We start from the raw sequence: 13,165 nt of genomic DNA on the forward strand, positions 1-13,165 counted from the left end.
TTCAATCTGCATTTCTTCTCCCCCTCCCTCAATATGTCTGAAGAAGTGGGCATGATCCACAAAAGCTCACATTAAAATATAATAGTCTTTAAGGCGCCACATGTTTTGTTTTGTTCATTTGGATTTTGCTTGATATTCAGTACGAAAGAGTGCTGCAAATAAATCAGGCTGCTAGGAAGGCCTTAACCCAACATTTTTACAATTAAGAATGGAATATTGTTTCCACTTTGCTTCTGATCATTCATTCCATCCTGCTCCTGTTCTCTTTACCAAGTTCTTGCATTCTTAGTTTCTTCCCTTCAGAGATGACGTAGCCAAGAGGTCCCCAACGGAGAAGAGAAAGCATTGTTCACTGATGTTCTGCACAAGTCCACTGTGCTTTTAAATAGGTAGAATGTAAACTTCCTATATTTTATCATGCATACAGTTCTAAGCTCTAGTCTTACAGAAGTTAAAATGCACAGTTTTTGTTATATTTCAATATATGTTCTTGGGAAAAGAATAAAAATTTCCATGTATAGCCAATAAGGCTTCCATGTGTAGCCCCCCCCCCAACACACACACACTTTATTAATGAGCTGGATGATTTTTACTATTTGGCCTCTTCCCAATCATGTAAGTGCCCCATCTGTATAAACATTGCATTCCCTTGATTCACCTAAATGTAGATTTAGAAACGTAGTTCAGTTCGTTTAGACAATCGTAAGCTAATGTACATGCAAATCTTGCAGTGCATATATAGTCATATCCTATGGGTTGCATTATATTGGCATTGTAAATTCTGGGTCACGAAATATTTTTATTATTTATTCAATTCAATTTTGTGCCTACTGGTAAATGTTTGACACATTTTCCCTCATTGATGGGGGGAGGGGAATCTCCGTTTATTGTTCCATGGTGAAAAGATGGTACTGAGCTGAGACACAAGATTGCAACTTTCGCACTTCTCTCCAGAAGAGGGCAACATTGTTTGAAAGGGGGCAAAAAAACAAAACAAATGAGGCTACATTGATGAGAGAACCTTGTCAATAATCCCTCACCCACATATATATAAAACATATTATACTAAGAGTCATGGAGTGCAGACAGATCATTCACATGTAGTTGTACCTCCCAATACAATTGACGTGAGCAAACTACAGGACCCTTTCCAATTGCCTCCAAAACTGTAAATTGTGCCCCTCCTCAGAAGCTTTAGGGAGGATTAATACACCATATCACCATGATTTTGCTCCCGGGATCTGTTTTATAAACCAGGCTTGATTGACCAGTCTCTTCCTGTTCTTTTCTTTAAAAAGAAAGAAAAAGAAAAGAAAAGAAGGGAGGGGCTCTAAGACATAAAACTGTCCATGAGACTGAAATTATGTTTTATATGGCATGTGTGTCCCCTTCCATCAGATTCACCTCAAGACTCTAATCTCAAGAGTCTGTAACACATAAAGCACAATTAAAGGAGTACACCTTTTCCCAGGTTACATCCCTCTAGAATGCAGATGATGGAATGAAAATGTGTTTAAATACTTACTGCACCAGCCCTCCTTTCCTTAAAGGTTTAGAACTAGGAAACTAGGTAGCAGAAGTCCAGTTTGGGTTTCTTTCCAAATTGTGTATTTGGAATGCTAGCAGTTGTTAATTTTTAATTTATATATATATATTTTGTGTGGTGGGTGAAAGTTCCCAAAAGGAATATATGACCATTATTCAAGCATATGCTCTCAACCAGAGTCTGAAATATTTATTCTGTTTTGTATGTATTTGATAAGTGGAAAAAAAATTCCACCAGCAATCACTTTGGGAATTCAAGTATGGTAAATGATTATATTAATTCTCCATGAGGAGTTGAATACCATGCCAGTAATCATGCAAGAGATTTTATTTACATTGCTTTAATACAGCGCTTTTCATCTGGCGCTACTTCATAGCTTATCAAGTGGTATGAATATCATTCATGGAAAAGTACTATTTTAAAAGGTTTACCCATTTAACTTCTCTGTTCCACATCTATTACTTTTGTTTGGTTCAAATTTTCATGTTTTTAAAAAAGTTTTTAAAAAATGCCTTCCAGCAAGCTGGGTACTCATTTTACCAACCTCAGAAGAATGGAAGGCTAAGTCAACTCAGAGCAGGCTACCTAAATCTGTTGGAATTAAACTCAGATCACGAGCAGAGGTTTGATTGCTAATGTGAATTGTCTGTTTTCACAGCAATGAGACATCCCTGAATTATAAAAGCACTCACTGAGTATGTCGGGGGGGGGGGGAGGACTCTTCTTCCCAAGGTTGTTAAGCTGTTGGCTGATTCTTCAGTGCAGAGAAAACTCTCCTGGATGATGTCATAGCCGCTTCTGAGAGGAGAAGCTACTACCCATTCTTCCTCTTCATCACAGTGAGGGAGAGCTAACTTCAAAGTCTTTCTTTGGGCCAGTCCTAATGGCATTATGTAACCATTGTCCTATTTGAACTCTGTCAACTATCTGCATACTGTCAACTATCTGTGAGCTTGTAAGGCCGTGGAAGGTCTTTTTCTTCTATTCGCCCATCAGGAGCACTGCTGGCAGACATCCTTGTGTGCATGGCTGACTTCTTTAACTTCTCTCTCTAAGACTATTTGCTATCCTAATTACTTGTGACCACATAAACTATCAGCCTTCTCATTCCGTAACCCTACAAGCATGCAGTCACTAAGTTACCTGGAGGTGTACAGTACCATAGGAGTGGACAACCAAGGGAGTTGACAAGCCACATTGCTACATCATCAGCACACTCCAGATATTTGGTGGCAACTCCCCACTCTTAAATACAAACAATTTTAGTTTAAAACAAGATTTATGTAGAATGTGAAACTTGTTTGAGTACGTTTAGTACAGATCTGTTTAAAAACAAGACATTGGTTTTCTTCAGTTTCTCCTTATTTGTGTCAGGAACCAAGATTTGGGGTGGAAAAAAATTGAAAAGACTGGTTCTCTCATGAATATTTCTGGATGGTTGGGGATTATTTGGTGAAACCAGAGCTGCATCCCTAGGATATGATTACAGGCATAACCTGCTCCTTCCACAGAACTATAACACTGAATTTAACATGTGTTGAATGTACAAAACACAATTCATATCTCTCCCTTTTTGGTGCTTAAAAGAGGTAGCACATAAATAGAGTTGATTTTATTTTACCGATTTAATCTTAATTTCTGCAGAGTGTTTCACGATAGTGAAAGACTACATGTGATCTTATGATATAATTTAAATGGGAGTGGTTTACTTTGTCACTAGACTACAAGGAGTTAGAGCATACTGAGAATACATTAAATTCTAGACAAGCCCCACACAGCCCCCACAAAATCTCATAAGTATGCATGATCAGCTGCCGGTTTTACTACTTCATTCTGAGTCATATTTATTATTATTATTATTATTATTATTATTATTATTATTATTATTATTATTATTATTATTATTATTATTATTATGGCAGTCAGACCCAGTGACACATATATACTCTCTTCTTTCTCACAGTTGACAATATCAAAATCACTTTTTTTCAGGGAAAGATAAAACATCTTACTCTACAAGTGATACGTAATGTTGCATACCTATTACTAAGACAGCTTATTCTCTGTGACCAAAGAGAATATCCTGATTTGAACTAAAGGAACTGAATAGAATTGTTAAATAACTCTTTTGCATTTTAAGCAACATTTAATTAGAAACACACTTTTAACCATCAAAACGATAAAAAAAATTCCATGAGATTAAATTATGAGTGTCAATTATCATAAAATTCATCATTGTAATTCTTATTAAAACTCAGTGTTTAGATAGGTAATGATTTCATAATGTGGCAATTTGCATAAGGAGCCCTGAGATGGCTTATTATTTCGATCCTACGCAATTACAATTCCAGCTCCATACATCAGAGCTCTTAGCAATGTACAATCATGGTGCTAATTAATAAGCCATTTACTGACTGGAGCTAGTTATGGTGGTCCTGCAGCTGACCTCACGGAAGATGAGCCATCTCTGAAGTGGCTGTGTGTAACTACAAACATAATGATGTGCCAGGAGGGAATCATTAAAAATAATTTACACAAGCCTTCATTTACAAGATCTTTTGATAGCACGCTTCCCCGGTGTTTAGATCCGCAGTGCAACCCCTACCATTTGGAAAGTGCCAGGCGGGAGCGTGAAGGAGGATACCTAAGTGGTTAATTAAGAGCCATTCGGTCTCCACAAGAGCCTCCTGAAAAATCCCTCTGATGTCGGCTGTGTCAAATGTCTCTCGCAGGCAAAACCACAAGAGGTAGCTGCCATGGCAGGCTAATTACTGGGGACTAGGAGCAGCTGAGAATGGCCTGTCATACAGCCCGTGCTGTGAGCTTCCCCCAGCGAAGGATTCAGCAAAGCTATCTCTCCGCCACCACTGCTGGACTGGGAAGCTTGCAACCGAAAACAGATAACATAATATTCAAGATGGTGACTCTCGCTCAGTCGGGAAATATGTGCGTGCATGCGTACATGTGTGTGTTCACACATTTGTGTAATGCACACACACAAAAATTATAAATATCCTTCCCATTGCAATGCATTGGGGTTTTTAAATTCTTTCCCTAACATGTGATTTGACAGCTCCCACTACGCTTATATACATATGCCAGTTTTCAGATCTCTTTTAAAAGAAAATCAGAAGGATTCTAGGCAGGGAATGAAATAAAGTAAAAAAACAAAACAAAACAAAACAAAACCTAAACGGTATATATAGTTGCATATTACATTGATTCATCTATTTATTATAATTTATCATCCTCCTTATTCTGGATGCTTGGAGCAATCACATAAGCAACACTGTCTTTAGGACTTATCTGGCTGTCTTTCTGTCCCTCTTTCTTCAAAACAGAACCTAGAAAAAAATGCAACAGATTAAAAATCCACAGTATTGAAATGAACTGTTTATTTAAATCAGGGATTGAGGTGTACTCTTTTATGTGTGTGGACTACAAATGCAAAATTGTACAAAAATTCCAGGAATTGCAAGTCAACAACCCACATCTACACAGCTATAGTTTTTGTCCCTTAGAGGAGAGGGTCTGAGTTATTTACCTGCACCATCAACTTCTCCAGCCCTTGCTTTCTGTTGCTCATTTGTTTTTTTTAAAAAATATCACTGTAACATTGCTTTCTGAGAACTGTATTTCTTTGGCAGGGGCTCCTTTTTTTGGCTTTAATAAAGAATGAGACTACAACTCCCAGGAAGCATTGCAGCAACTTCCTTTCTCTTTTTACCAAAGTAAAAATAAAAAGGACTGGGAACTGAAGTCCAAAAACATGAAAGAGAAAAATCCTTAACAGGGATGGGCAAATTATTGCTCTCTAGGTGTTGTTAAGTGCCATCAGCCCTGGCCAAAATAAGCAGAAGTGAGGAATGCTGGGAATTAACATCCAAAAACTGCAGGAGAACTACCCTTCGCCATGCTGATTTAAAATAAAACTATGATGCTTGACTTCATGCTATCGCTTTGCTATGAGATGCCAAGGTTAAGTCCATCACTTGAGCTAGAGAAACTGGCACATGAAGTGCAGTTAACAAAATATGCTATTCTTGACCATGTAAGGGCAGAAGGCCAAGCTTCCAATATTTATTCCAACCCTGGCCAAATCAGAGGCATCAAACTGCCTGATATTCACAATGCTTGAACTTGTCACTCCTCTTCCCTTTTGCTCCTTTAGACATCAGTGTGGGCAGAGTGTGGCCATCAGATGCTGTCGGGCATTGTTCTTGTTGGCTAGAGCTGGTGGCAGTTGCAGTCCAAGCATCTGGAGAGTGACACTTTGCACAGCCAAGCTTTTATATGAACCTAGAGTACAGTCAAATAAGCTCATCCACTTCAGCTGCTGAGTTTGCTAGTTCAAGCAAATTCCTATTTTAGAGCTTGTAAACATTTTCTTGGGAACTGTTTTGGACTATACCACCAATAGTTCTTCAGCCAACATGATCAGTGCCCCCAATTGGTTGGCAGATTTGGGTTAGAAGTGTCAAATAAATAAATAAATGCATTAGGAAAATAAAAAATAAAACCACAGAGAGAGTAACACAAGAATGTACAAACAAATCTATTAGAAGAACACACGGTGCTCAGATCAATTCAGTTCAGTTCTAAGTGAGACAACTTAAGAAAATACACCGTGAACAAGAGATACTGATATAAGGCTTGCTGTAAAGGTAGAGTGCTAATGGAGTACCATATCCTGGAGTTAGTTCACAAATTATTGGAAAGATATTCATGTAGTGCCCCTCAAAAATGATTATAAACTTTTTCTGGCAGGGGGGGTAGACAAACAAAATAGTGACTCAAGTAGTAAATTATTCATGCATTTATATAGAAGCTTGCAAGATAAATTAAACCATAGATGGTATTTGGTATAATTGAAAGATAAACTAGACCATACCTATTATACCTGCCATCAATGAACTGTAAAAATTTGCTTTATTTGAACTAGTTTCAAAACTTTCCTTAACAAAGACCAAAAAGATATTTAATTAGTCAGGGAAATGGTGATTAAAAATATGCCAGGGCCTAAATAGCAACTTCAGTTTCCTTTTTTCATTATAAAGACTGAGGTAAATATTTCTTATTTTGAGCAAAACAACAACAACAACAACAACCTTTTAAGATTAACAAGTTTTATTTGGCATGGAGTATACATAGACATGGCTACTTCTGCAGATACATGAAGCAGTGGTGTCACAGGTACTTGCAATTTTTTTTCCTTCTCAACCATTTTCTGACTTGTGTCATTCCAAAATTGTTCAGATCTCCCCTTCACCTTATGAGATTCCATGGTCACATTTTTTCATTTATTTATTTAATCTCCCCTACACATTTTGTGCGGGTCAATGCCCTTTACAGTGAATTCTACACTGGACTCATGCCACTGTAACAATCATGTGAAGCTTGGGGTTTGTTCCAGAAAAAAAAAATGACCATAAAATTTCCAAGAGTTCCTGTGAGATTTCTGTGAGTTTTCACAGAGTAAGAAATTGCATACAGAAAAATCGCACCCAGAAAAAGAAGAAAAGAGTGATCTTTTTTTTTTTCACTTTCTCTCTAAGAGTGAGGGTTTGATCTTTAGACAAGCATACAGTGTATCTTGTGATTTGATTCACTTTTGGTATGGTTTGGTTTGCCCTATTTTCCAGTGCCCACATGTGTTTGAAGGAAGGGCAATCTCTCCTGACCTTTTTGTTCGTTGTTCCACTCCTTCATGGCACAGCACTTGGCTTCAGTTTACTTGGTGTGAGTGGGGGTGCTTCTGGTTATCTGATTCTGCCATCTGTATGGCTGCTTAGTTTGCTCCCCAATAGAGCTGTGGGTGGTGTTGTCTTCAGTGAAAATCCTGTGATGTATGGAGTGGGTTGTGGCAGTAGAAAAAGAGAGGAGAAATCTTCTCCTCCGTTTTTCTCCTCTCACAGTTTTTTTAAAATATCCCCCTAAGTGATGCAGTGCTATTTCAGATAGAAAGGACTATCCATGTTAAGCTGTTGTATTGCTATAGTACTATCTCACTTATATAAAACAAAACAAAAACAAAAGGAAGTTACCTCAGCCTGTGGACAAGAGGCAGGGAAAGGAAGAGGGGAGGGGCATCAATAATCACAAGGGGAGGGCAATAGGAACAGTCTGAAGAGCTATCTGGATTCTTCTCATGAGAAAAGAAACACATCCTGTGTGAATGGAAGGATTACTTAAGCATGAAATAAAATATATCACACCAAAAATAAGAGCCTTTTAAATGTGACCTGGATCACTCTTAATTACCTCATCTAGTCATGGCCTGAGAGTATATGACAGTCACACCTTTAGCATTGAATACATGCATCTGAATAAGTGGTTTAGGTACACAAAACCACATGCCAAATAGTCTTAAATAGTCAGAAGGCTTTGTTGTTTCTGTTGCAACTGAGTAACGCAGGTGTCTTTATCACTTTATCACTTGGTACACCTTCCTCTCCTGTGTATTTGGTAGTGTAGATAACTAACCTTTTCAGAGTACACTTATCTAATCAAGAACAAGGTTTACTGGTTTTAAAGAATGTACTCATCCATTTTGGCTTTATTTTTCTTAAATCATGACACAGTGTCATGTGTCATGTGTTGTTGTTCATCTGAGGTTGTATTTAACTAATTTTCAGGGCTGCTAAGGATCAGATGATTTTTGTTATGTCCTGATATGTAAAACCATAGAATTTTAACAAGGTGTACTTTCTTTTTCACATGACTATATATCTCTGTGGTCCTCATGTTAGGAAGATGTAGAGTTCATTCTGCAGTTCCTTCCTTGTGTATGACCACAAGAAGACTGTTCTTGCTTTGCCATTCTAATATGATTCCTAGAGTAGGGAACTATATGTACGTAGTCCCTTACCTTCTTTAAAAATGGCCCTAAGACAAAGAGACAAAGACATTTGCCACAAACATTACAATAAGGTCTCCTGGTCATATGTGTCTTATCTCCCTCCTAAGACAGAGGCTGATACAATCAGTTTTAACCAGTGGTGGGATTCAGCAGGTTCACACCAGTTCTACAGAACTGGTAGCTAATGTATTATTGATTCTGCAGAACTGTTAGTTGGCCTGCTGAATCCCACCACTGGTTTTAATTGACAATGGCTGATTGCTTGATGTGAATGGGCCAGAAACTTTCAGCTGAAAAATTGGAAAGAAGAAATGGCCAGATGAAAAAAGCATCCACAATATCACAATATCAAAACAAGCACTTTGAATTGGGCCCGGGCAGCGACTGGTAGCCAATGTAATTTAAACAGAAACGGCCTGATGTGTTCCCTAGCAGCCCCACCACTCACCAGCTGTGCAGCTCAATTCAGAACCAGTTGCAGTCACCGGACTGTCTTCAAAGGCAGCCCCACATACAGTGCATTGCTGTAATACAGGATGTTACCAGTGCATGCATAACTGTCATGAGACTCCGCTCGTCCAGGTAGGGCCATAGCCAGTATAATTTCTGCAGTTGAAGGAAGGCACCCCTGGCCACCAAGGCCACCTGGGCTTCCAGAGTTGGACCAGGGCCCAGGAGCACCCCCAGGCTGCAGACCCTGTCCCTTAGGGGAAGTGTAACCCCATTCATGGCAGGGAAATGGTCCTCTAGCCTGTCCAGCAAAGCACCCACTAACAGCACTTCCATCTTGTCTGGATTGAGTTTCAATTTATTAACTCTCATCCAGTCCATTATCAGGTCCAGATATGAGTTCCGCACAGAAACTGCCTCACCTGGATTGGTGGAAAATAAGAGGTAGAGTTATCATCAGCATATTGCTGACTCCTCAGCCCAAACCTCCTGATGACCTCTCCCAGTGGTTTCATGTAGATGTTGAACAGCATGGGGTACAGTATTGCACCCTGAGGAACCCCATGACATAACTGCCATGGGGCAGAGCAACTGTCCCCCAGAACCACCCTCTGGACATGGTCAACCAGGAAGGAGCAGAACCACCATAAAGCCATGTCCCCAACTCCCAACCCAGCAAGGCTATCCAGAAGGATACCATGGTCGATGGTGTCGAAATCTGCTGAGAGGTCCAGGAGTATCAATATTGCCACACTCCCCCCCTCTCCCAGCAAAGATGGGAGCAAAGTTCACAGGGTGAACAAGGCAGTCTCCATACCAAAATCTGGCCTGAAACCCGATTGAAATGGATCCAGAAAATCCATTTCATCCAGCAGTGTCTGGAGTTGCCTGGTCACAACCCGCTCCGACACCTTGCCCAAATAAGGGAGGTTCGCCACTGGCCGGTAGTTAACCATCAGCCTTGGGTCCAGGTTAGGCTTTTTAAGGAGTGGCCAAATTACCACCTCTTTCAAGGTGGGAGGATCCACTCCCTCTCTCAAAGAGGCGTTCACGGCCTCCTGGACCCAGGTGCGACCCTGCCCCAGCAGATCTTCCAGTTAGCTAAGATGGGCAAGGGCCGAGCAGAGTGGTGGTAGAATGGACAGATCCAAGCATCCTGTCCACATCCTCAGGTCTCAACAATTGAAACATCCATTAATATTTGACCTAAGCACGGCACACTGGACACATCCTCTGATTCTGCACTAATGGCAGAGTCCAACCCACCGTGAATCTGAGTGACTTTCTGCTCAAAATGAATTCCAAACTCATCACAGTGAGCTGATGAGCGGTCTGGGACCTCCACCAGATTTCCCGGTTGAAGAAGATCCCAGAGCACCTGAAACAGCTCTGCTGGATGACATTCTGAAGAAGCAATACAGATGGCAAAATATTGCCGTTTCACCAGTCGTATTGTAACGAAATAGGCCTGATAATGGGCTGTAAGTTGTGTTCGATCAGACTCTCAGCAGGATTTCCTCCACCAATGCTCCAGCAGTCTGCTCTCTCGCTTCATTGTCCGCAGTTCAAATGTATAGCAAGGAGCTGTCTGGGCTCGGCGTACAGGAAGAGGGAGCTTAGATGCAATCGTGTCATCTCCCTATTCCATAAGGTGACCTGGGCTTCAACAGGAGCGCCAACCATATCAGATGGATTTTCTCCCAGAGCATTCAGGAAACCATCCAGATCCATTAGTCTTCAAGGGTGGATCATCTTAATAGATCCCCCACCCTTCCAGAGGAGAGAAGCTAATAGACTAAACTTGACCAGGAAGTGGTCTGACCATGACAATGGGGTCACGACCAGCTGCTCCACATCCAAACCACCATCTTCCAGTCCTGTTGAGAAAAACAGGTCCAAAGTATGGCCCTTCTCATGTGTCAGGCCGATGACACATTGAGACAGCCCCATGGTTGTCATGGCAGCCATGAAGTCTTGAGCTGCCCTAGTCAAGGCAGCCTCGGCATGGATGTTGAGGTCCCCCAGCACTAACAGCCTGGGAGTCCTCAACACCAGGCCCGAGACTACCTCCATCAGCTCAGGCAGGGAGACTGTTGGTACGCAGCAGAGTGGGCGGTGCACCAACAGAATCCCCAATCTGTCTCATAAGCCCAACACACAATACAGGCCCTCAAGACCTCCTCTCAAAGGGACAGGAAGCCTGGTCAAGGAGCTAGAACTCCTATAGACTATAGAAAATCCCTGGGTACTCAGTCCAGCATTGGTGCTGGACTGAGTACCCAGGCGGGCACAGCTGGGGGAGGGGAACACCACCCTCCTATCCCACCCAGGTCTGAGTAATACAGGCCAGGTCAGCCCCCTCATCCAGAATTACATCATTGATGACAGCAGTCTTAGTACCGATCTGACATTCATCAACAGCACCATGTGGCTCAAGGTTTTGCTGATATGGTCCCCTGATACCATCTTGTTGGGGGTAGGACTAGAAGAGGGGATAGATGTAAGGTATCTAACTTCTCTTCTCCTATGCAGGCATGTTCTACCCCCACCGCCATTCTTTCCCCTACCCAGCACCACCTCAATGGCTGCCCCCTCCAACGCCCTCCCCCCTTCCTGTTCCCTCAGATCCACTGTGGGTCTCTGTTTACTCAATCTGATGGCAACTGACAACCCAATCACAATAAAACCCCTTCTAAAGCCCCCCTTCTTCCCCTGAGCCAGGTGGCTGGTGTTGAGGAGGGGGTGGAACAGCCAGAGGCAGCGAGGGCCCAGTCCTGCAAGGCTGTGGGAGCCCAAGCCAAGCTCTCCCAGGAAGGCTGGCAGCTGGCAGCAGCACACCCACACTGTCTCTCACTCAGTGCCTGTGGAGCTGCAGATGATGGCAACTCTCCTGAAGGCAGGAATGTTGGCCTGGCCAACATATGAGAAGAAGCTAGGGCTCTCAGTGGACCGCGAGCTAAATATGAGTGAGCAGAAGCAAAGTAATAAACAACAACAACAACAACAACAACAACAACAACAACAACAACAACAACAACAACAACAACAACAACAACAACAATAATAATAATAATAATAATAATAATAATAATAATAATAATAATAATAATAATAATAATAATAATAATAAATAAAAAAGGAGGGGCTGAAACACTTTGTCCACTTTTACATACCACATTTAAAGAAGGATATTGAGAAACTGGAAAATGTGCAGAGGAGGGTCACCAGGGTGAGAAATGGTTTTGAAATCAAACCTTACCAGCTACAGAGCTACAGTTAAGGGAGCTGGGCATGTTTATTCTGGAGAAACGAAGGCTGAGAGGTGATACAGTAGCCATCAGGTAAGAGGTGTTATGTGGAAGATGGAGCAAGCTTGTTTTCTGCAACTCCAATTCCAGAAAAAGCGATTTTGAGTCAATATTAGGAACAATTTCCTAACAGTGGGAGCTGTTCAACAAAGGAATGCCTTGGAGTGCCTTGCAGGATGAGATAAGTGTTTATACAGAGGCTGGATGACTACCCATCATGGATGTGTTTGCTGGAGATTTCTAGACTCGGTGACTCCTGTGGTCCTTTCCAGCCTTAGCCTTCTATAAGGCAGAGAGAACGGAACTGCCTCCAAGCCACCTAGTGAGCTTTATGGCTCAATGGTGTTTTAAGTCCAGCATTTTGCCACTGTACCACACACTGCACCAACTGGCCCTATAAAATTTCAGACTGGACACTTTGCTAAGGACTGAACAGAACTTTATTGTTTCTCACTGTATGAGCCCCATCACTGCCTATTATGGAGATAACTGCTAGAATGCAAGGAGCCATGTAGCACCTTCTGAGTCTTCTTTTTTTGTGGGATATTTCTTTATTCTATGAAATTACAAAGTGAGGACATAAATACATCATTTTTATTTATTTAAATTTTTCGCTCATCATGGGCAAGAAAAATACAAAGAGCTAAAAGCACAACAAATGGTATTTGGCAGAAGAAATAATTGGTCGGAGGAAGTGCTCCATTCAAGGAATAACCAAAGAACAATTGTTGTGGTAATTGCCCTTATTTGTCACCCCCTTATAAAATGTGCTATGGATAATAAAGGCAACAGTAAGACAGGCAATAGCAGAGCATTTCCTCTCTTTCTTTAGGGCATAATGCGATCATGTTTAGCAGATTGACTTGACAACCTAGCAACTGGTTTTTGAGTTACTGTCTTATGTCTGTTTCTACACCTGCTATCCAAAAGTGCAGCCCTCTTGAGTGTCTTTCATGCCGTCTGTGGCATCCGGGAAAAGAAGACCCTCCTTATTAGGAAAGA

This window comes from Pogona vitticeps, chromosome 4, assembly GCF_051106095.1.
Source record: "Pogona vitticeps strain Pit_001003342236 chromosome 4, PviZW2.1, whole genome shotgun sequence".
Taxonomy (NCBI): Eukaryota; Metazoa; Chordata; class Lepidosauria; order Squamata; family Agamidae; genus Pogona; species Pogona vitticeps.